Raw genomic sequence first — 26,033 nt, 5'->3', positions numbered from 1 at the left:
TTTTCCAGCAACACATTTTCAGCTCTGATCTCCAGCATCTGCAGTCCTCACTTTCTCCTCCATAGGATCTGGGGGTAAAGTGGGGACAATAATATTTTATATAAAGGGATCCAATGGAAGTGGATGGGAGGATGAAAGGCATACTTGCTGTGAGACATAACGCTTCCTCATCCTTTTCCAAATATTAAAAAAATCATTTCAAACGAAGACATACTGTTGTATATAGGCATGTGTTGTCAATTCAATGATTATACAAACAGATAAATAGAGATTGCAAAATTAACAATTCAAACTTAAATGTAATGTTTTGGAGGTTTGACAAGTTCTCCTCCGTGTATCAGATACCAGTCTCAAGAGGTAGTTGTGCTCAGTTGTTTTGATTGACAACTTGATTGTCTTGCTGCTGGTTGCTGCCACTCAACATCATCACATAATTATCATCATCAGAGTTTTCTTCATCCCTCTCTTCATACATTGTGAAGGAACAGATGTCTTCTCAGGCCAATGTAGTACTATAATAAGTTGATCTGGACATATTGCATAGTCTTGAAGCCTTTATTTGTAACAAGTATTTATTATGGGATTTTTGACTCAAATTTTCTGCCCACTATATAGTACTCTACCTGCTCACTCATCATCTCTCTCTTTCATTCTCGTCTGTCATTGGAGATAAAGGTTCTATGTCTTAGAATGGTTAAACAAGGGACAATGTGAAAATCTTGTATAGTTGCTCAATATTAGATGGTCATTGATTTGATAACACATACTAAACTTTCTGCTAGATCTTTCAAGTGTGGATAGTGGGCTAATGATATGGGTCCCTCCCCACTTAGCACAGAAGTTTTGAAATGGTTTTCCAGTGATGTGTGCTCCATTATCAGACGTTATCCATTCCAATTTACTGAAAGGAGTGAAAATAATGCTCATCATGTCAGTGATGGTTGCACTTACGTTGTAAAGTCATCAAACAATGGGAAAATTGGAAAACCAAATCATAATGAGGTAATCTTCCCCATATACTGTGTATAGGTCTGTTACTGTTTTTTTTTTAATCTGAAGAGTGGATCCAACATCATGTGGATGTAAAAGCTCTCTCCATAGTTGATGGCAAGTTTATGGATTGGACAGCCAATTACATCTTTACTGAATTACAACACTTCACACATTTTCACCACCATATATCACTCATTCCCAGTTGCCCTTGAGAAGGTGGTGGTGATCACTGTTGCAGCTCATTTGATGGAGGAGGGAATTCCAGGATTTTAAACCAACAATAATGAAGGAACAGCAATATATTTCCATGTCATGATGGTGAGTGGCTTGGGAGGAAACATGTGTTGTTCCCATGTATCTGCTGCCAGAATTAATGAAAAATTGTGGAGTCTGTGCCAGATATCCTGGGAGATGCTATGACTCTTATAATGCTCTGATTAAGGCAGAGTGGTGGATGTTGTTTATATGGACTTCAGCAAAGTGTTTGACAAGTTTCTGCATGGTAGTCTGGTCAGCAAGGTTAGACTACATGAAATCCAGAAATAGCTAGCTATTTGGATACAAAATTGGCTTGAAATTAGAAGACACAGGGTGATGGTGGAGAGTTATTTTTCAGACTGAAAGCCTGTGACCAGCATTATGCTGCAAGGATCGGTATTGGGTCCACTGCTATTTGTCATTTGTATAAATAAGGTGGAGGTGAATATCAGAGAAATGGTTAGTAAGTGTGCAGATGATGCCAAAATTGAGGTGTTATGGACAGTGAAGAAGGTTATCTCAGTACAATGGGACCTTGATCAGATGGGTTGATGGGCTGAGGATTGACAGATAGAGTTTAATTTAGATAAATCTGAGGTGGTTATATTTTGGTAGGGCAAATCAGGACAGGACCTGTACACTTAATGGTAAAGTCCTGGGCAGTGTTGTCGAAAAAGAGACCTTGGGGTGCAGGTTCATAGTTCCTTGAGTGTGGAATTGCAGGTACACAGGATAGTGAATAAGGCATTTGGTATGCTTGTCTTTATCGATCAGTGCATTGAGTATAAGAGTTGAAATGTCATGTCTGTACATGACTGTACAGGATGTTGATGAGGCCATTTTTGGAATACTGCATTCAGTTCTGGTCTCCCTGCTATAGGAAAGATGTTGAATGTGAAAGGGTTCAGAAAAGATTTCCAAGGTTGTTGACAAGGTTGGAGGGTTGAGCTGTAGGGAAGAGCCAGGCTATTTTCCCTGGAATGTTGGAGGCTGAGGAGTGACTTTATAGATGTTTATGAAATGATGAGGGGCATTGTTAGGGTGATTAGTCAAGGTCTTTTCCACAGGGTAGGGAGTCCAAAACTGGACGACAAGGGTTTAAGGTGAGAGTGGAAAGATTCTAAAGGGACTTAAGGGGCAACGTTTTCATGCAGAATGTGGTATGAGTATAGAATGAGCTGCCAGAAAAGTGGTGGAGGCTGGTACAATTACAATTAAAAGGCATCTGGATGTGTACGTGAATAGGAAGGGTTTAGAAGGATACAGGCCAAATGCTGGCAAATGGGACTAGATTATTTAGGATATCTGTTGGCATTGGTGAGTTGAATAGAAGGTTCTGTTTCCATGCTGTACAGCTCTATGCTTCTACAACTCCACTAGAGAACTCACTGGTTCCTGTGTTCGTCTAAGGTTCTCAGGCCATGTAGGGATAGCTGAGAGAAGACAAGGAGTATCTCTTACAAATATTGCTCATGAGGGCTTTACAAAGTGCTGCGCATTCTTCTATCAGGGCCACAGTGGGGCACACCATAGGTCTCCTTAAGAAGAAGTCTCGATGTCTAGACCACTCTGGCAGTGCCTTGCAATGTAGCCCACGGAGTCTGTGTCACATCATTGTTGTCCTTTAAAACTGAAACCAACAAAGGTGGCATGTCCTGGAGGCAGAGGAAATGGGGATCAACAACAATATATTCTGAGGATGAAGATGAGAATGAGGATTGGGACATTGAACATGAAGGACATCCAAAAGAGCTTGATAAACCTGAGAGGCCAGAGATAATCCAATTAAATCTGCTTCCAGGATAAATGAGCTGGCTTTGGGTTTGTTGAATAGTTTAAGATTCTATTGGTAATCTGCCAAGCAGCACCTGCCTCATAGATTAATGTTGCAGTCCTTGACATTTTCTATTGCTGAATAAAACTCTCACTATCCGTTTGATTGTACTCGTGATATCTTTGGGTGATCTCACTTTCAAGTATCCAAATTTTACAGGTCGTCCTCTCCATTGAGGTAAAAGGGGCAGTCAATGCAGCAGGCACTAACAACACATGCTAATGTTAAATCAATCTTAAATCTCTTGTCACCATATGATATCCGATCATTGGGCACTGAAGTCTCTTATGATAGCTAGCAGGTTGGGAGAACTCCTGAGCAAATTCCTTTTATTCTTCCATTGTCGGTAAACGTTCAGTCTTTTGGAGTGCACATAGACTGAAATGCTTGAGCATCTTTGAGGACAGCTTTGAAAATACAAGAAGCAGCATGTTGTAATTGGCAGACCCATATTCTATGAGGGGGAATGGCCTATGAGCCACTCATTGTACATATCCTATTTTTGAATGACAGTACTCTGTGAAAAGCTGACTGAATAACTATTTCCCTTCAGAGATGTGTGGATTCATTGCTGATTCTGACTCATAAGGTGGGTGTACTTGTAGAATGATGCCTGCAAGGAAGGCTTTAGTTTTATCCCTGATTGTTATATTTAGCTTCAGCGTTGTCCACATTAAAATGTAATACTTTGGCCATTGTCCTGAATATCACAGTTGAAGGATCTCTGATGCTTGATGCTATCTGCAGTTGAGAAGCCACTGGCAAGTAAGTGCTGAGCAATGCTTGGCCATTACAACCTCTTCTTTCCTCAGAATATCTGATAAGGCTGCTATCACTCACATGGGAGGAATACTGCAAGACTCCACAGCTAAAAAGTCACTAGAAAAGACATTTTAACAGTGCAAGTGAATCTATATTTAAAAATGTTCAAGATTATTTATAATTATGAGTCACCTTGCTACCTATGTGTTCTCAGCAATTATTTTCTTAATCTCCCGCACATTGAAGTACAAACCCAATTTCGGCAGATGAGGTGAAGGGAGATTATTCTCTCTTTGTTTGTGCTGGTCTGGAAGAACTGGTTAGCTGACACTTGCGTCATTTGGGTCTAGTGAGCCCAAGCCCCGCTGACAGTGTCCCGCTCAGCCACATGGTCACCCTCCTTATAGCTTGAGCATTTGTGGACTTTGGGATCACAGGCAGAGCTGAGGTGGAGGGGTCAAGCACCTCTGGAATGTCCTGAGGAAGGCTTCTGGGTGTCCTGTTTGAGGCTTCTCCTCCCTTTGCATGCTAACTGGCACCATCCTCTCTCTTAGTAACGATAGGGTTCGAGTCAAGATCCCGAATCCCCCTCTCTGTTTTGTCATTGATGCTGAGCACTAATGGTTAGGGCAATGAAATGCACATCCCTGTGTAGCTCCAGCAAGCACAGTGTGCTGTACCTGAGTCTCCACTGTGGTCACCAACTCGCCTGTGAAGATAGCCTGACATATACATACTAGAGGCAGCACAGTATGGGATAATGATAATGAACTCATCTATCCTTCAATCCACCTTACAGACCGCCTGCAGGACAAGTCTCTGCTGATTCTGTGCCTGTTTGTGCATTTTGACAAAATCATTGATGGCTGAGACCATGAGGTCATCTTTCTCTCTCTCTGGGTTCAGCAAGTGCCTGGTCTCTGGCAGTCTTCTGAGTGTCAGAGGTTTAGGGCTTTTCTTCCATGCTGTAATTTTACAGTGATATGTTCCTGAACTCAATTAAACTGGAGGACTCATCTAGAGGAAAGCCTCTGTGCTACCAGAGGGTGCAGGTGAAAGCCTTGTTGAAAAGCATCTTCTTTGGGATCAGTGACTTCCTATCCATCCTACTCACCAATTACTTTCCAAGTTCTCTATTGTCAGGTAATTCAATGATACCCCAAGTGTATTCATGCCACAAGTCAGACAGACCTTTTGCAAATGTGCTTTTAAATAGGGCATGAATTATGTGACACCCTCATTACGCTATCTCAGATCCAGTGATCTGGTTGAGTGAATAGTTTGCTTATTTTGGTGTGACACAAAGCGCACCCTATGAATAGAGGTATATCGTCACCAGCAGAAATCATGTTGAAAATTTTGCCAAGTCATCACCTGTCAAAGTTCTCAGAAATACAGGACAAACATTTTTGAAAAACAGGGAAGATTGAAGATGGCACATGAAAGACATGCAGATGTGGAATTGTCGAAATACACAGTTCCAGGCATTCAATCCACTCAGGAATTTGGTCCATTGCTGAAGTATTTGAAGTGTTGAATGAACCTAGATCCTGAAATCACAACAATAACATGACTAAATTAAGGAGAAACAGAAATGAACTGAAGGAATTGTAGACAGAGGAACCTTAATTATCAGGCATTCAATTCTCTGAATATTGGATTATCCAGCAAGATTACACAGGTCCTGATGCTTAGTTAAACAATGTTATCTGGCATTTGATTATCTGGAATTTGTAAACCAAGCGAAATACTCCCTGCCCGTGTCCTTTGGATAATCGAGGTTCCTCTGTACATGTAAAGCACTAAACACTACATCTAGAATGCATCCAGAGTACGTGTGGAGTCATGAAAGACCATCACTAAAACAATCAGTGCTCTAACAATACAAAGATAACAGTACATGTATGAGTCATAAACACGCCAGTCCAGATGTCTGGAAGGTCACACTATTATGTGATCTGGGAAAATTTTTAAACTCATCTGTCTGTTCTCCAGACTCTTAAATTCTTCAGTTCTAAAATGTTGAACAGGATCAGGTTTTTGTATAAACAGTTTTTGCTACTACTCCAATGCACTCTACATACACTTTCAAACTTAATGTATGTAACATTAAATTTTGGAAAATAAAGGATAATAAATAAATAATGGTTTGATATCAATTTAAGACAAAATGTGCTTACGAGCATTTAATCAAGATATAGATCAAGTGAATATCAGCCGTTGCACATGTTTCATCGTAGAATATATCCTGAGGAAGTTGCAGATATGCTTTCCTGTAAACAGCATTTGCTGAACCTGCAAGCTGATCAATTCAGAATGTATCTTAAAATAAACAGAACCTGTTTTAAGATTTTTAAGAAACAGTAATGGGGATAGATAGCCACACAATATAGTAAAAAATGGAACTGTATTATTTCAAGATCAACTCTCTTTGGGCATTACAAATTCAATATCTACCCTCTCTTTTATAATCTTTTTTGACTAAACATTAGTTCTTTGGTGTTGTGACTAATAGGTTTGTAAAAATATCATCTTGACCTACATTGAAGCAAACAACATTGTGTTATCTGTAACATAACACCAAGGCAAAACATTTTTGTGTTGAAATTGTTACTATGCTGCATCTATTGCCTTTTGGATTTTATATTTGCAAAATACTAAACTGGAATATGACAAAGCTCCTCTTTAATGTTACAGGTGTCTGTATTTTTCAAAGGTCTCAGCAGAAATACATTCATTAGGAAGTGTTGCATCTCATTACTGCATTCATAGATCAATTAAGCAATTTCAGAATTAACTAATCTCATGTCTGATAGATACACAAGCTGTTGGATCAATACTGAACACATTATGCATTTTTGTGAGAGAAATCATTCCCAATGGTACTAATTAAAAATGACACATCATTGACTTCTAGAAATTAACAATCAGATAGCTTAGGTAATGTCTATTAACTCGTTGTTCATGCAACTTCATGAAAAGATAACAAGATCTGCCATGTCCAGAAATTAACAATCAGAAAGCTTAAGCAATGCTTAATAACTCATTGCTCTTGCAATTTCACAGACCGTTATGAGATCTTTGATTTCTTTGGTGAAGTTGCAAGCAAGCATGTTTAAAGACCAAATTCAACCTCTTTCCACCACCTCCCACCTGGAACCCCACCACCTCTCCACCTCGAATATTAGAATATCTAATTGTTTCTTAAATTATTCCAGAGTTGCTGCATTCACTATTTGAACTGAAAGTTTATTTCATAGAGAGCTCATTATGTGAAAGGATATTTTCTAAAATCAGTTCTAATTTGTTTTTGTTAGCTGGAACCCATATCTCTGAGTTCAGCTACTACAGTTTAAGGTAAAATTATAGGTTTTGTATAGTTTTAATAATGTCACACTTCAAGATCAACTCTCAGTGGGCATTACAAATTCAATACCTACCCTCCCTTTTATAACCTTTTTTAACTAAACACGTTCCTTGGTGTTGCGACTAATAGGGTTGTAAAAATATAATGTTGACCTACATTGAAGTTTGATAATATCAATGCTCAGATGTTTTAATTTGAGGTTGAAAAGATCAAGGATGAAATCTTACAGGGGTCTGAGTGATGTGTACAATAGTGAGCTGTGTGACAAAATTGGGTGAGATATCTGGCAAGGTGCATCTCAATGTTGAGATCATCTCTGTCCAGCTTTTACACTTTTCACAAGTGGGGTGACAGGATTCTTGTCAGTCAGCAGCGAGTTGCTAAATTATGTTCCTGGCCCAACTCACCTCACTAATCTTTGGCTATGATCCTACTGAATGTACTAAAAAAAAATTGGAAAACCCAACATGGGAATCATAGCAGGTGTTTGGCTGTTTCCTCCCGATGACCTCCATCTTGCCCATAACTAATGTGTTGAGAAATGTGGTTCTAGCCTCCCCTTCTCCAACATCTTTTCTCCTTCCTCTTGAATGGCTGTCTGTTGATCAGGATTGAAAATGCAGCAGTTCACTTGATGAGAACACTGTACAACTTTCAACTTATGTTCTACAATTTTGTCCATCTTGACCTATATTTTCTTTTCACAAATGCTGCCAGGCATGCTGACCTTTTCCAGCAACTTCTGTTTTTGTTTGATATTTTATACGCTCAATTGATTTTTGTTCTATATTAGTTGAATGTATTAAAGATCAAATTTATTAAACTCTTTGGCCACTTTCAGTCTTTTCTTTCAATATTCAAACACCATTGATCAAGTATGCACGTCATGTAATTAATTAGTGGTTGGCACACTTACTTAATCTATGAATATTTGTAGCTTCCCCGTGTCCTGTCCACATCTACAGTCCCAGTCTAATTTTGTCATCAGCAAATTTGTCCTTTCATCTTTGTCCTTTTGTCCTTTCATCCAAAACCATTTATATAAATTGTAAATAGTTAAGGTTCCAGCACTGGTCCTTGTGGTTCACCACTTATTACATTTTGTCAATCTGCCTTCTTTAGAGAGTTCTGTACAGAGGTGAGGTGCTTTAAAAATTAGTCAATTATCTATCATACCCAGAAATGATTGCAGATCAACCTTGTATTCAGGAAGTCTTTGACCAATTCAATTAACTGGAATTCCTTGCTCACAATGATGCAATCCAAGTGATACTTCTTCTCCTTTGGATTGTCACATGTCATTTACAATCACTGGCTAATGTGGTTTTAGATGTATTTATTCAAACCATACTGACTTGTTTAGATGTTTTGCTACACACTTTTTTTAAGTTTGTCAGCCTTCTCCCTACCATATGCAACGTGAGACCTGTATCACTATCACAAGCAGTGGAATGAACTGTTCATGATAGCATTGTTGAATGTGGGAATGGGGCAATGTGTCTGTGCTTACAGGACATGGAATATTTTTGAGACCAAGAAAGATAAATGTGCGGCCAGCAAGAGATTTGAGGATTGTTACAGTGGAAGAGAATGTAGAATTTGAAACACAAACAGATCAGCCATGATCTTACTGAATGGTGGAGCAGGGGAAATAGTTGCTAAGTTAACATGCACTGAAAGCTAACATGCAGATTCTTTGAGCTATTAGGAATATTGGAATGTTGACCTTTATTGCAAGAGGATTTGAGTATAGGAATTGTGAAGTTTTGTTTCAATTGTGTAGGAGCTTGATTAGACAGCTTCTGGAGTACTGTGTGCAATTTTCATATCCACATGTCAGGGAAGATATTATTGCCATAAGAGGGAATTCAATAAAGATACACCAGATTTGTTCCTGGGATAGTTATATTGTTCTATGAAGAGAAAAAGGGAAAACCAGGCTTGCATTCTCTAGAGTTGGAAGAATGAGAGGTGACCTCATTGAAACTAACAAAATACTTAAATGGATAGACAGGGAAGATGGCAGTAAATTATTTCTCCTGACTAGGGATGTCAGGAAGCAGGAAGCACAATTTCAAAATAAGGAGGATATTTAGATCACAAGATGAGGAGAATTTATTTTGTTCAGAAGGTTGTAAACTTTTGGAATTATCTACTGCAGAGCACTGTGGAAACTCAGTCTCTGCATATGTTAAGGCAGAGATTGATATGTTTCTGATCATCTGCAGCGTGCAAGGCTATAGAGATGGGATAGATAAAGGGCATCAATGTGGTTGATCAGCCACGATTATATTGAACGGTGGGGTCAGGAGGATGGGTTGAAAAGTCGATTCATCCTATGTTTTTATGTTTATCTGGTGGAATTTTTGGATTTGCCTGCTTTGTCAAGGCTAAGGAAGCACTCTGCAACAAAAAAAATCAGGCCATTTTGTCTTTCACTTAACATTTTTAAATCACAAATTGAAGTTTCTTATTCTCAAGGTAGATAATTAAGTTCTTTCATTTTTGGCTGCTCTCCATTCTATTTGTGAGTTAACTGTGACAAATAGAACTGTTGACTTGGGCTCTTACCCATTTTTTTTCACAATTTAATGAGGCTGCTATAACCAATTAATTTGCTAATAGGAAGTTAGAATGACCTCAATGGGTCAATGACAAAAGAATATTAAGTGCATCAGGAGCAGAAGAAGGTATTCTGTTATATTCATGGCATCTTCATCATTCCTTACCTTTTGACCCCAAGAAGCCAATCTAAATCCCTTTCCTAATGTCACTGACTAAAATAAGCATTGATCTTTTCTTCCACATTTCTCATGTTCTGGTTTGCTCTGCCAATGTCCCTCTGTAATATATGAAACAAGGTAAAGTTTGACTTGTGAATTCTTCATCAGATTTAGTAATGATTTAACTCTGCAAGCAATCTATTCAGAATGACATTGGATTGTCAATGCTTGAAATATCCGATCTGTTAGGAAAGATTGTATTAGAATTGCTCACCTAGCTCAATTTTATCAGGGCACTTAGATGTTTTCTGTTAATTTCCAGAGGGTCATTTGGCAAGTTTGGCAATATAAAATGCTGAAGTAAAAAAGCAGAAAAAAATGATTGAAAAAAAATCAGATTGATCCCCACTATCAACATCGTGGGGATCATCCTTGACCAGAATACCAGCTGGACTCACCACATAAACACAGTGGCTACAAGAGCAAGTCAGAGGCTAGGAATACTGTGGGGAGTAACTCACCTCCTGACTCCCCAAAACCTGTCCACCATCTACAAGGCACAAGTCAGGAGTGTGATGGACTACTTCCCACTTGCCTGGATGGGTGCACCCCCAACAACAACTCAAGAAAGTGACACCATCCAGGACAAAAGAGCCCACTTGATTGGCACCATATCCACAAACATCCACTCCCTCCACCACCAATGACTAGCAGCAGTGTATACTATCTACAAAATGCACTGCAGAAATTCACCAAAGATTCTTAGAGAGCACCTTCCAAACCTGTGACCACTTCCATCTGGAAGGACAAGGACAGCTGATATATGGGAACACTACTACCTTCAAGTTCCATTCTAAGTCACTCTACAGCCTGACTTGGAAATATATTGCCGTTCCTTCATGGTTGCTGGGTCAAATCTTGGAATTCCCTCCCTAATGGCATTGCAGGTCAACCCATAGTAGGTGGACTGCAGCGTTTCAAGAAGGCAGCTCACCACCATCTTCTCAAGGGCAACTAGGCTTGGGTAATAAGTGCTAGCCAGCCAGCGACACCCACATCCCACAAACAAACTTTTAAAAATGAAAAGTCGGTAACAGTTTGAACACATCCCAAAATCCACAATTAGGATTGCCCTGGCAGACCCACTGTTTCATCCTGTTCCTGCTTCCTATTGTGATTCATATTTTTTCTCTTTATTCAGTCTCCCCCAACAGGTGGCCCTCAGCCATGTCTGACCCATCTCCCATACATTGCTCACACCCCTTCCCCTCCTTCGTAGAACAATGACAGGGTTCCCCTTGTTCTTACTTTCTTTCCTAATAGTCTCCCATTCACAGGATCATCCTCCAACATTTCTACAACTCCCCCAAGGCTGCTACCTACAAACACATCTACATTTCCTTCTCCAACTGTCAGCATTCTACTGAGACTGTTCCTTCTGTTACAACCTGGTCCACTCCTCCATCACTCCTAAAACTTCCTCATTTACACATGTCACTTTCCCATGCAATCATAGAAGCTTTGTTCTGAGCAGAGAGAACAAGTCTTCTCCCTTTCACATCTTAATTTACACCTATTTTACAGTTCGACTTATATTTATTATTTCACCATACATGGCAATCACATTGTTGTTTTCGCTGGGTCCCCATATCATCTGCTCCCCTCAGTCCTCTTCCACCTCTGTATAAAGTATGAAAAGCACAGGTTTTCAGTTCTGTTTTGTTCTGGAAAAATCATGTCAGACTTGAAACAGTAACTCTGTTTCTCCACAGATGCTACTGAGTTTCTCGAGCATTCTCTGTGTTTGTTTGTGATTTTCTTTCTTTGGTTTCCCATCTTGTCCCTGTCTGGCACAAACATGTCATTAATTGTTTTATTAGGGAAATTGAAACAAACCTCAGTGACCTACCATTCATACAGTACGTTTTGAGCTTGTATTCAAACAACTACTGACGTAAATTTGTCAAGCAAGCAGTAATTTTTTTTCTTCAGTCAGGAAGTAGAAAGAACCTTTTACTATCAATATCACATTTTTTTTGCTTTATTAAACTCCTTGAAACCCATCTAGCAAATTAAATTATCTTGCTTTTCAAAATTTGCGAACAGCCCTTGGTTATACTCAGATATCTGTCTAAAAAGGTGAACTTTGTAGCTGCGATTGAAATTATAAGCTTGAATTCTTTTTCAAACTGAGGACCAATTGCTCAGTTTCAAAGATAAGCAGAAATGAAAGAGACTATTCAACTGGTCTCTGCATACTTTGATTGAAGCTCCGAATCCCAATATTGTAGTATGTACTTTTGAAAAATTCCAGAGATTTTTGCTTGAGTAACCTCCATAGAACTCAACTCCAGGTATCAATCAGTCTGTGTAAAGATATTCTTAATGCCTTTTGCTAGTTTTATATACATGCTTGGCCAGCAGTCATGGCTTAATTTGACATTATGGACCAGCTTAACATTTTCCATTTCACTTAGTATTTATTACCTTTAAAGATCCCTTGTCATAAATCAGCCTTGCATTACCTTATATTTAGGATGACGTGATTTGACTGAAGTTTTACAAGGATAACTGAAGGATTTGAGAGAGTAGATACAATAAGAAAACCAGAATGGCTGGGGGTTGGGGTTGGGGGGGGGGGATGGTGGTGGTGGAATTTGGGAAACCTCTTCATAAAGATAGTGGAAGTCTAGAATTTGCTCAAAGTATGTGAATTCTGGTTCAATTGAATTTTTCAGTTGTGGAATCAACATTGCTGTTTAATGAAGTGACTTTCAGGCATGAAAAAAAGATTCCCAAGTCTTTCACAAATGCATTATGCTATCCTGGTATTGTTGATGTATATTACCTCCAGATCAAACAAAGCCTTAATTCCAAAATTCTAATCCTTGTTTTCAAATCTTGTCAAGGTTTTCCCCCTCCTCGGGGAGGATTTTTCATTTATTTTTATCCATGTCATGGCAGATATGTGAACTTAATTGGATAAGACACCATAAATCAAATTCTCGCCATTGAGAAAAACTGCAGTAATAAAGTTCTTTGCCTTCAGATAGCAGTGGAATATATCCCCAACATATGGCGAGAAACCTGTTGCTTGTATTTGCATCTTATTACTGTTGTAGTATTGCATGTACCTATGATTAGCAAGCATATACTTTTAAGAGGGCTGAGTGATGATATCATATGACATTATGTGAAGGTGCCAGTGTTGGTCTGGGGTGGACAAGGTCAGAAGTCAAATTGCACCGTCTTATAGTTCAACAGATTTATTTGAAATCACAAGTGTTGCTCACCATTTGTATGATCTTTTGATCTCTCTGCCCATTGAGCTCTCTGGCTATAAAGTTTGTGCCTGTGTGCTTCTCTCTCACTTCACCTGACGAAGGGGCAATGCTCCAAAAGTTTCTGATTTCAAATAAACCTGGTGTTGTCTGACTCTGGCTATGTGACATTATGCTGTGTGATACTGTGGTATAAAAATACTAGCTCCAATTTGAGTAACTACTATTGTACTTCGTAATATGTCAGGAAAGGCAATTTGACAATTGACCCATGAAGCAGTAGAGCTTCTGTGCTTAAATAAAGATCCCACTTCACACATCTGCTTGGAATCCAGGGAACTGAATCTTTCATTTCAAGGAATTTGAGGAAGTTGAGCGCCAGGTTTTCTAGTGGAAATGTTTCAAGTCATATTGACAAAACATCCATTGGTCTGCACACTTTCCACTCGTATCTTGTAATGTATGTGATTTCTATATACTTTAATATAGTTTAGTTTTGAGTACGGATTTGAATTAGTGGTATATGAATTTCTGTGTATTTGACAGAATTTAATGATTAAATTGCAAGTATTTTAGTAGGCATAATGATTTCTTGAAAACATTGTGAGAGAAGGACATTCCTTTTGTTTATTTTGGAAGAATATTACAAGTTAACAGATAATTGTTCTGCATTAGGCTTCAATTTAGAGAAGCAAGAAACTGATTTTTTAAATTTGACATGCAGAAACATTTGTCGTTTGGAAAAATAACGTATTTTCCTTCTTTACAGTTTGGGCAGTTGTGCTGGGTTTTTGCCTGAAACTGCATATGTAAAGCAGTTGATCTTGAGAAACAGAGAAGATATTTTAGAATTGGGTATAATAGGATACCTCATTGTAAGGAGTTTAGTGAATATTCAAGATACAAACTGTTTGGTTAAAACCAGGAAAAAGTTGAGAATATTTGGACTCAGTTATCTGAAGCCCCCAGAAAGAGGCCAGCAGATGTTTAAGATTGGGAATTGAAGCCACAGTTAAGAAAAACCCTGTGAAGGTGATGGAGTAGAGAATTCTCGCTGGTGTGAGGAATTGTTAAGTGGTGCTTTTGGAATTATTTAGATTATACTTTTACCATGTTTTTCAAAATCTTTGATATCATATTATTAGTAAATAGTTTGATTTGTAAACATAGAACATTGAACATTACAGTGCAGTACAGGCCCTTTGGCCCTCGATGTTGCGTCGCCCTTTCATACTAATCTGAAGCCCATCCCACCTACACTATTCCATGTACGTCCATATGCCTGTCCAATGATGACTTAAATGCATTTAAACTTGGCAAAGCATTCCATACCCTTACTACTCTCTGAGTAAAGAAACTACCTCTGACATCTGTCTTATACCTATCTCCCCTCACTTTAAAGTTGTGTCCCCTCGTGTTTGCCATCCCCATACTTGGAAAAAGGCTCTCCCTGTCCACCCTATCTATACCTTTGATTATCTTGTATGTCTCTATTAAGTCACCTCTCAACCTTCTTCTCTCTAACGAGAACAGCCTCAAGGCCCTCAGCCTTTCCTCGTAAGACATTACTTTCATACCAGGCAACATCCTAGTAAATCTCCTCTGCACCCTTTCCAAAGCTTCCACATCCTTCTTATAATGCGGTGACCAGAACTGTACACAATACTCCAAGTGTGGCCGTACCAGAGCTTTGTACAACTGCAGCATAACCTCCTGGTTCCGGAACTCAATCCCTCTATTAATAACATTATTTCTTTTGTAGAATAAACTTCTGCTTATTCTGAAAATCAAATCTGCAACATTACCTGCTTATGTTTCAGTGAGAGACTAAATTGTTAAATCCAAAATTTTAAAAATAACAGAATACAATGTATTAATCCAAATTTCATTCTGAGATCTGACTTCACTATTAAGATCAGCTGTGATCATAACAATTTGGGCTCTTGGCAGGATTTTTGAATTCATTGGATTTAAGATGGATCTAGGTCTTTATTTTTAAAGTAAAGTTCTGGACATAAAGCAGACTTGCTGTAGGATGGTTTATTATCGAAAATGGTTTTGAATGTTGCCATGAGTTCTTGGGAAGTCAAAGATATAACAGTGGATTATTTAAAAGCTTTGACTAAAGCTGAACTCAGAGAGTTGGCGTACATTGAAGGTAGAAGTAAAAGCAGGATGCTTCAAGTGATTCCTCAACTTTCAGAATTGGAAAAAAGGAAGCCTGAAATAGGTTGGATGAAAGGAGACCTGTCACAGCTGAAATTATCTAAGTTATAAATTAAAAGACTGGACTTAGAAAGAGAAGTGAAAATACTTGAAGAAGAGGAGAGAGAAAACAAAGGAGAAATCAAGTTCAGAAAACTTGACATAATAGGAAAGAGAAAGCAAAACAGAAAGAAATGGATGGGTGTTTTCTTTCAAAATTCCAAAGAGTTTTAGAATTGAGAGAAAATGAGTTTGCCAAAGAAAAAGCTAATAATAAAGAATAAAAAGCAAGGGAGTAGGTCAGATAATGATTCTGATCCCATTAAGGGATTGCATTTGGCTAAGTGTCTACATTTTAGTGCTTACATTTGATGAGGATGAAGTGAAAACATTTTTTAACCTCATTTGAGAAGGTAGCAAGACAAAGTGGCCAAGAGAAGTTTGAATTTTTACTGTTACAGAGTCTTTTGACAGCCATGACTGTGTATGGCCGTTTGTGAGAAGAACAATCTGCAGCACAGAAAACAAAAAGAGGCAATCCATTGTTGTATGGGCTCCTTCTTGAAGTGAGAAGAAAGAAACCTGATCTGAAATGTGTCCAATTTGCAAGAGAGGAAGAAATACTGTGGGTTCAGTGGTTTTGCTCACTCAAACAAGACAAGAACTTTCACAACATAACAGAAATTATGATCATGAATGAATTCACAATTAAGATTCCTGCAAGTTTCAAAACCTATCCTTCTGAGCCTCAAATATTCAGGTTCAGAGAAGCAATAGTTCTGGAAGATACCAATGATATTTTATACAGACAATTACAAGTGATACAATTGGTAAATGGGTATCCACAAGGAAAATGGAAGAATAAAAATAATCTGTAATTCGAAGAGGTACTTTTTTTTATAGGACAGAGAGTAGGACATCAAAGGAGAAATGTTAGAACCAAAAAGTGCTAATAGGTGATATATATACTTCCATGGTAATAAGTCTAGACATATGAAAGCAAATTGCTGAAAGTTAAATTGCAAAAGTGCTCTCTGGTTTTAGAAAGAAACATGAAATTTTGCATTTTGATGTATGTGGATTTGATTGCAAGATTTTCTGAACTTCAATCTTGTGTTTGCATCTTTAATGAATTGGTTTAGAAAGGGCAGAATATTTGAATGGATGCAAGAGTGTCAAATACTTTTGAAAACTTTAGATCTGTGCTGACATCGGCACTGGTTTTAGACAGGTCTAATTATGAGAAGTGTCACAAAGCTGGTCCCTTTTTTTTCTGAAAGCTGTTCCTTGCCTCAAGGAGCCTCTGCCCTTGATTTTTCTCAGAGGAGTAATAAACCGGGCCGGGCTCTGATCAGTCTGGCTTGGTCCAGGGATGGAAAGGATTTTGAAAGGTCTTTCGTTTATATGTAAACAGATGAGGATTCAGGCCAAAGTGGCCATGTTTTAGAAGTGACCTGAATAAAGAAAGGGGAATGATTGGCTCTCTAGCTAAGCTGAGCAGTTTTAGTTCAGTGTTGAACCACTTGGAAGTTCAACGAGGAGTTGTATAGAAACTCTCTCTCACTCTTTCCCCCTTCAACTTCAACCTGTAAGCATGTGTTCCATTTGAACTGGTTTTTAAAGAGAGTTTGCTTATTGGGACCGTTGTATATATTTGGAACAGCATAATTAAGTCTAGTTTGGATAGACTGAGTTCTGAAGGGGCTTTTCAAATTCTGTTCTTTGTGTTTCATTGTATAATTTTGTGAATAAATTTTTGTTTGTTTTAAAATCTAGTAGTCAACCTAGCTAACTTACTCTGGGTAATTTTCACTGTGCACTTACCAAAACAAATTGCAAAGTTATGGTCTGGTGCTGTCTGCTTAAGAATGTTTTGAGTGGTCTGACTTAACAGAACAATTCAAATTGACTTTTGATCTCAGTGTGAGTGCTGGTTTATAACAAGAGATGGGGATTTAAAGGCTTATCATTTATCTTACAAAGAAACTGCACGTGTGCAGAAATATGCCACAGTGGCAAAAGAGACATTGAGTCTTGTGTAGGTGTCACATCATTTAAAATGTACATCAGCAACAAAGTGGACAAAACTGTTATTTATGGTGACCAAATTCATTTAATTGTCTTAGAAAATTTTCTGGATGAGATCTTACAATTCTTTTGATGGAACTTAATTTTTTAACAGCATAATTTGAAAATTGTTCATGAGTCTGGAAAAGAAATTATAAGAATGGATTTAATCAAGAACACATCTGTATGGTAGTTATGTAGTGCTCATGAGCTGACATAAAATAAGGTTGATGTGCAATTCCGTCAATGTTTAATGTCAATGTATTACTGTTTGTGTAACAATAGTGTTAATCTAATTACTATTGGTGTAGCAATAGGGTTTAGCTAATTATTGTTGAGTAATGAAAATGCCTGTTAAAGTTACATTTTCATTCTTCCTTGGGAGGAGGTGATGTATGGTTTGTTATTTACACATAATTAAATAAAATTTATTTTTGCATTTGAAGCAATCGCATCTGATTTTTCCATGCGATCTGAAGGGGTTTAATGGTTGACTTAGAAATATTCCTGTAGAGATGGTTATTTCTTTTACAAAACAGAGGGGAGAGAAAGACTTTCTTCAGAGTATTGAATTTTGTTTATCGTGGGAGAATTTTATGAGGTAACATGGTAAACAGTTCTACATTAGATTCCAGTTTAGAAGATCAGAGATTTTGTTATTGGTCTGGGGAAATATACACAGCTTGAAAGCATTTTTTAAAGTTTAAGTTTGGGTTGTTCTGCAATGTTTTTGTCTGAAGTGTGGTATGCAGGATGTTATGCTAAACTGATACTATTACAATTTAAGTCACATCTCAGACTGAAATTTGGCTTGAAAGATTATGTTTTGTTTTGATTTAAACAAACTAATCTGTCACTGAAACAGAAGCATGTAGTATTGCAGAATTTAACAACAGAAAGAAAGTTTATAAACCAATGAAATGCAAGTATGATACAAAAAAACTATAAAATTTACCCATAGCACAAACTCAAACACACAGTAAAATTATAATCTCATTAATCCCAAAACATAATTCACAAATTCCAAAAATTAAACAACATACTTTGTACATGACCTAAGATAATCTCTTGGACAATACTGTCACCAATATTCCAGTACCTTCATGTACATGTTTCATTAAAAATTCACAGATCCTTCTTAAATTCACATCCCATCAAGAGCCCCCACTTTATCATGATCCGATCTGATAGTAATAACACCATAAGACTATGAAATGTAGCAATAGACATAGAATATTCAACCCATTGAGTCTGCTGTGCCACTCAATGGGGTCATGGCTGATTTCATTATCCTCAATTCCACTTTTCTGCCTTTTCCCCATAACCTTTGATTCCCTTACTGATTAAAGATCTATCCATCTCAGCCATGAATGTACTCAATGACCCTAGTCTCAATATCCCTCTCTGCTAAAGAATTCCTCAGATTTACAAGCCTCTGATAGAAGAAATTCCTCTTCATCTTCATCTTAGTTTTGTGATCCTTTATCTTGAGATTATAAGCTTTGAACTTGACTATCTGACAAGGGGAGTAACCCTGTTAAGTCCTTTAAGAATTTTCTATATTTCAGTAAGGTTGTCTCTCATTCTTCTATATTTCGATGAGTACAGGCCCCATCTACATAACCTCTCCTCATATGATAGTGGGGCAGCATGGTGGCTCAGTGGTTAGCACTGCTGCCTCATAGTGCCAGGGGCCCAGGTTCAATTCCAGTCTTGGGCAGCTGTTAGTGTGGAGTTTGCACATTCTCCCCGTGTCTGCGTGGGTTTCCTCCGGGTGCTCCAGTTTCCTCCCACAATCCAAAGATGTGCAGATTAGGTGAATCAGCCATGCTAAATTTCCCATAGTGTTAGGTGCATTAGTCAGAGGGAAATTGGTCTGGGTGGGTTACTCTTCAAAGGATCGGTGTGGACTTGTTGGACTGAAGGGCCTGCTTCCACATTGTGGGGAATCTAATCTAGTCCCTGCGTACCTCGAATCAGCTTCACGAACATCCTTTGTGCAGCCTCCAATACCAGTGTAATTTTCCTTAGATAAGGGGCCTAAAACTATTCACAGTACTCCATCTGTGGTCTGACGAATGCCTTGCACAGTTGCCACAAGCCCGCACTACTTTTAAATTCCATTCCCTTTGAAGTAAAAACCAGCGCTCCACTTGTCTTCCCGATTATCTGCTTGGTTTGGATGCTAGCTTTCTGTGATTCATGGATGAGGAGTCTCAAATCCCTTTGTTCAGTAGCTTTCTACAGTCATTCTCCATTTAAATAATAATCAATTCCTCTATTCTTGCTGCCGAAGTGCATAATCTGTGGGCTGGCACCACAGCTCAGTGGTTAGCACTGCTGCCTCACAGCACCAGGGACCCAGATTCGATTCCAACCTTGGGTGTGGAGTTTTCACATTCTCCCCGTGTCTGCTTGGGTTTCCTCTGGTTGGAGGAGAAAGTGATGACTGCAGATGCTGGAGATCAGAGCTGAAAATGTGTTGCTGGAAAAGCGCAGAGGTCAGGCAGCATCCAAGGAGCAGGAGAATCGATGTTTCGGGCATAAGCCCTTCTTCAGGAATCATGGGCTTATGCCCGAAAAATCGATTCTCCTGCTCCTTGGATGCTGCCTGACCTGCTGCGCTTTTCCAGCAACACATTTTCAGCTCTTTCCTCTGGTTGCTCGGGTTTCCTCCCACGGTCCAATGATGTGCCAATTAGGTGGATTGACCATGCTAAATTGCCCATAGTGTCCAGGGATGTGCAGGCTAGATGGATTAGCCATGGGAAATGCAGAGTTACAGGGATTGGATAGGTAGGTCTGGGTAGCATGCTCTTTGGAAGGTTAGTGTGGACTCAATGGCCAAGTGACCTGCTTCCACATTGTAGGGACTTCATGAAGGGTGGCACGATGGCTCAGTGGTTAGCACTGCTGCCTCACAGTGCCAGGGAACTGGGTTCGATTCCAACCTCGGGCGACTGTCTGTGTGGAGTTTGCACATTCTCCCTGCGTCTGAATGGGCTTTCTCTGGGTGCTCCAGTTTCCTCCCACAATCCAAAGATGTGCAGGTTAGGTGAATTGGTCATGCTAAATTGCCAATAGTGTCCAGGGATGTGTAGGTTAGGTACTTGGGTACATATTGAGAAAGTGAGGTCTAGGTAAGTTATTCTTCAGAGGGTCAGTGTGAACTTGTTGAGCTGAAGGGCCTGTTTTCACACTGTAGGGATTCTATAAAATAAAAATAAACATACATTTCTCCATGTTATATTTAATTCTGTAATTGTTTGCCCACCCACTTAGCCTGTCCATATCCCTCTGCAGACTGTAACAACTCACCATTTGTCTTCCCACCTATTTTTGTGCCATCCACAAACTTAGCTATAATTTATTAATTTTTCTCATCCAAATCGTAAATATTAATATTTTGCTCCCTTTGCCACACCAATAGTTAAAGATTGCCAGTTTGAAAATACCCTCCTTACCCCAACTCTGTCTTCTCTGAGTTAGTCCTAGATCCATGCTAATATACAACCTCCAACACAACGGGTTCTTGTTTTATTATGTAAACTAATGTGTGGCACCTCACCAAATGCCTTCTGAAAATCCAAATATATTATACCTACTATATCTCCTTTATCTACCCTGCCTGCTCTCTCCTCAAACAATTCTAGTAATTTTGTCAGGCATGATTTCTCTTCATGCTGACACTGCTTGATCATATAATATATTTCTAAATGCTCTGCTATTACATTCTTTGTCATCGACTCTAACATTTTCCCAATGGCAGACTTTAAGCTAACTGATCTTTAGTTACCTGTTATTGTTTCCTTCCCCTGATAAATAAAGGTGATACCTGGGATGTTTTCAAAGCCTCTAGCACTTTTTCAGAATCTAAGGATCTAAGTTTACTGCCAGTGTACCCTCTATCTCTATAGCTATTTCCATTAATTCTATCAGATCCAGGGGATATATTGGTCTTTACCTGATTAGTTTCCTGAACATTTTTTACCTCATGATAGTAATTGGATTTATTTCATGTCTTTTTGCCCCTTGTCTATATAGTTATTTTGGGATGTGCATCGTGTCTTCTACTGAAAAGACTAATACTAAGGTATTTATTCAACTCCTCTGCCATTTCCTGATTTCTCATTATTATTTCCTTAGCCTCATACTCAAGATTATGGTCAGATTAGCTTTGTTTTTTGAAACATATTTTAATAATCTCTTGTTGTTCATCTTGATGTCACTTGTAAGTTTACTATCAACGTTTATTTTCTTGCTCTTAATTTTTTTGGTCAACTTTTGTTGGTTTTAAAACGTTCCCAATCACCTAGATCACCACTATTGTATGTTTTTATTTTCAATCTGGTGCTATCCTTAACTTCCCTGATCAGTCATGGTTGGCTACCCTCTTCATAGAATCCTGCTTCCTCACTGGACTATGTCTTTGATGTCAGCCATGATTTACTTTATTAAAAGTCTGCCATTGATGCTCAACCATTTTTGCTGCTAAACTTCTTTCATAGTTCACTCCAACCAGTTCTGCCATTATTCATTTGTGATTACTCTTATTTAAGATTAGCACTATTGTTCATGACCAAAGCGCCTCTCCCTCAATCTCAATGCTAACTTCTACCATATTATCATCATTGTTTCCCAGGAAATCGTTTGCTCTGGTGTCATTCATTAAAACTTCCTCATTATATGCACCAAATCCAAAAATGCCTGAACCCTGGAAGGATCCATAATGTCTTGTTCTTGGAATCTGTCACAAATACTTCTATGTATTCTTTCTCATGACTCCATCTGCCAACCTAATTATCCCAATCTACATGAAGATTCATCCATGATGAATGTACTGCCTTTATTACATGCCCTCTATCTCCTGATGTATACTCTATCCCACTGAATATCTACTGCTAGGGGGCCACTGGACTATTCTGACCAGTGACTTCTTGCCCTTTTCCTTTTCCCGAATGTTCTTGGCAAGGTGAACATGGACAAGAGGTTTCCTCTTATGGTTGAGTCCAGGATTGTGTGCTACAGTTTTAAAATTTGTGATTGTCCCTTAAGGATTGAGATAACCACATAATATTTACAACACAGAAGGTGGTCTTTCTGGCCATTGTGTCTGCACATCTCCACTGCGCAGGATGACATGATGCCATTGTGTTGTCTTTTCCCCCGTACCCTTGCACATTGTTTCTGCTCAAATGATTGTCCAAGCCCTCTTGTATGCTTCAGTTGGCTCACTCCCACCAGGCAATTCATTTCAGATGGGAAACATTATTTGTGTGCATAGTTATGTTTCATATCACAGTTATAACATTTGCAAATTATTTTAAAATGATGCCCACTTGTTTCCAAGCTTTGTACACTATCCAGATCTCTCATGATTTATAAACTTCTCAGATTTCCATTTAGCCTTCTTTTCTCTGTGACAAAAGTCTAACCTCTCCAATCTATCATCATAACATAAATTTTTCATCCCTGAAACTACTTTTGTAAAGCTCTTCTGCAGTCAGTCTCTTCTAATTCTCCTTGTAGTGTGGCACCTAGAACTGTACACTGTACTCCAGCTGAGGTCTAGTGTTGTGGAAAAATTCAGCATAACCTCCTTCTGCTTGTACTCTCTGTCCTGCTTAGTAGAGTCCAAGACTTGTCTATATCCTTTTAGAGTTCTACACTGTCCTCACACAACAATTAGAAGCATTGTGAACTCCAGTCATTTCTGATAAAATTTGATAGTTCCGTTCCCAGGCGATCCCGCATTATAAGAAATCGCCTAATAGCAGTGTCATTTAAACTAATGGGACCAGGATCACATTATAGCCAATACAGGTAAGGAAAGTTTGCATTGTACAAGTAATGGTCTAAATTCTTCAATCATGTTAAAGCTAATTTGCATTGAAGAAATGTGAGTTATAGCAGAATCTGTATTATCTATGAATTTGTAAATTTTCCCATGGTCACCAAGATCTCAATCATAAATATATTTCAGGAAATGCAAGTCTCTCAATACCAAGCCTGGGGAACTCCACTACAAACCTTCCGCTAGCCTGAAAAATATCTATTTGCCATTGTTCTGTGTTTCCTGTTACTCAGGCAGTTTTGTATCCATGCTGTGACTGTTCCTTTTATTCCATGAGCTGTAACTTTACAAGTCTGTTGTGTGTCACTGCACCAAAGGCTGTTTGAAGTAAGAAGAATTTGTTTTCCTCTTAAATGGTTGTGCAACTTTTGGGGATGGCTGTCATTGAAGCTTTTTAAGGCACAGGTCAATACATTCTTATTACCAAGAGATTCAATGATTATTGAGGTTGAGAGGAATATAGAAGCACAAACACATCAGCAATGATCTTATTGAATGATGGTGTATTTTCAATGTCTGAATGAGCTACTTCTCCTATCTTGTATGGTTGTAGGGAGCTTATCTAATCACTTAGCATAAGTCACATGATATCTTGGAAATTGTTTCTTGACCTAGTGTTTTAAAAAATAAGTTTTACTGACCCTTAAAAGAAAAAAAAAAACACCTTCATAAGATTGAAAGCCAAAAGCCCATTTACTTTTACATTAGAATCAAACTTCCCAAATAATATTAACATATTATGAAACTTCATCATAGTTGTTGTTGTAATACTTGATTTGACTCTGACTCTGCCTGTATTGCCTTCTCCATCATATCTTTGTTTCTTCCTCTATACTTAAATCTCATTCCTTAAGAATTTAGACTGCTGGTGCCTCAGCGTCTGGTACCAGTAATGGCAATGCACTCAGGACCCATCAGAGGTCATAGTGCATGTACCAGTGCTGTAATTCACTTTGAAGTTTAGCTTAAGTGGGCTAATATGGGCAACTTACCAACATGCCTACCCACGAATTGTTATGCTGTTTAATCGCTGGTATAGCTCAATGATTAACAGTATAACCTATTCTATCCAAAGGCAAAGAACGATTGCTACTGTGTTAGAAAATGTAACAGTAGCGATAGTAGCACCCAGGTACACATCCTACAACATATGTTTGAAGTGGTATTTCATTTTTCTGCTGTCGTAGAAAGTAATGGTCCTGAATGATTTCATATTCATGTTACATTGAGCTCCATTCATTTTGTTGATGTCACATAGTCTGTGGGTGGAGGATAAAATCCAACACTCGCCTTCACAGGAAGCAGGAGAAAGTGAGGACTGCAGATGCTGGAAATCTGCAGGAAGCAGCCCTATAATGTACACACCCTGAGAATCCTTGTAATTAGGTCTAATTTGCCATGTAGTTGTATTTACGATAACACCCAATAAAACATCTTGTTAACTAAGCTTCATACCTCTTCTGGAAAGATTCTTCAATCACGGATCCTTTCCAACTGATCAGTAGACAGGTACGGACAAAGTATAGGCAAAGGAGGATTGGTGGCTGCAAATTATTTCAAACAACCCTTTCTTTGAACCACATACTTGCAGAGGTGACAGATACATTGAGATCCCAGTGATGGCAATCAGGGTAATACTATAACTGCTACCTATTTCCAGGTCTGTGGCAATGCTCTTTAAGGTTGAGGATATTTGGGAGTTCATTACAAGCTAACGTTAATCTATTTTGCACAGCTGCATATTCATAGCTGTTACATAAAATTTTATTCAGAGGTCATCCTCCATCATTTGTATAGTTTGGTGTATGACATGTAATTCTCATAATGGAAACTTAATTTTTAAGCTTCTGCATCCCTTTAAATGGCTGCTGGAATCCTTTAGGTAGTTATAAGAATATGAAGAGCCCTATTCACATTGTGCAAGTTATCAGTAGTAGGGAACAGTACATATGGGAACTCCAACAGTACAGATAATTAGGTATGTTCTTGAAGTTTCAATATGACAGCACAATTACCATGCCACAGAAGCTGAGTATCTGGGCAAGTGCTCTAATGACAACTGGGAGATATTTGCAAGGAAACCTCATCAACTGCTTTTGACCTGAGTTTAATGGGTCTGTTATGAGATCAGTTGGAAAGTTTTTGTTCAATAGCATTTATTTTTAACTTGGGCTATCAACTGCAATAAATTTCTAATGATAACTGAGTTACAATTGAAGACAACTGAAGGTCAACAACAACATATTATTTCAGTACAATGTCAATTCATTTGAATTCATTTGCAAATAAAAAAGTATACTTTCATGCTTTTCTTCCATTTGGAACAGTTTCTGAATTTACCAAGCATGCGTATACATTTCAGTCCAATTCACACATATTTAATTTTTACTATCGAATAGTACTGCAAATGAATCTACTATATTAATAGAAGTAACTTGGGCAATTTGTATTCAGTACGTATTGGTTATACAGTGCACACAATTATATTCCAAGATGAAAAAAAACAAAACATTTTGACATTCCTTCAGTTGTTGTCCTTTTTTTGGTTATTTAATAATGTTTTCAGATCTGAGGAAATTTTTAAACATCAGATTAAAAATACAAATATTTAGTTTTGTTGCCAATCTGAATTCTCCAATGTCATGTATTACTGTAATTATTCAAACTGATATAAATATATATGAGGTTG

The sequence above is a fragment of the Chiloscyllium plagiosum genome, chromosome 12, assembly GCF_004010195.1.
Source record: "Chiloscyllium plagiosum isolate BGI_BamShark_2017 chromosome 12, ASM401019v2, whole genome shotgun sequence".
Taxonomy (NCBI): Eukaryota; Metazoa; Chordata; class Chondrichthyes; order Orectolobiformes; family Hemiscylliidae; genus Chiloscyllium; species Chiloscyllium plagiosum.
This window is presented reverse-complemented; position numbering follows the sequence as displayed.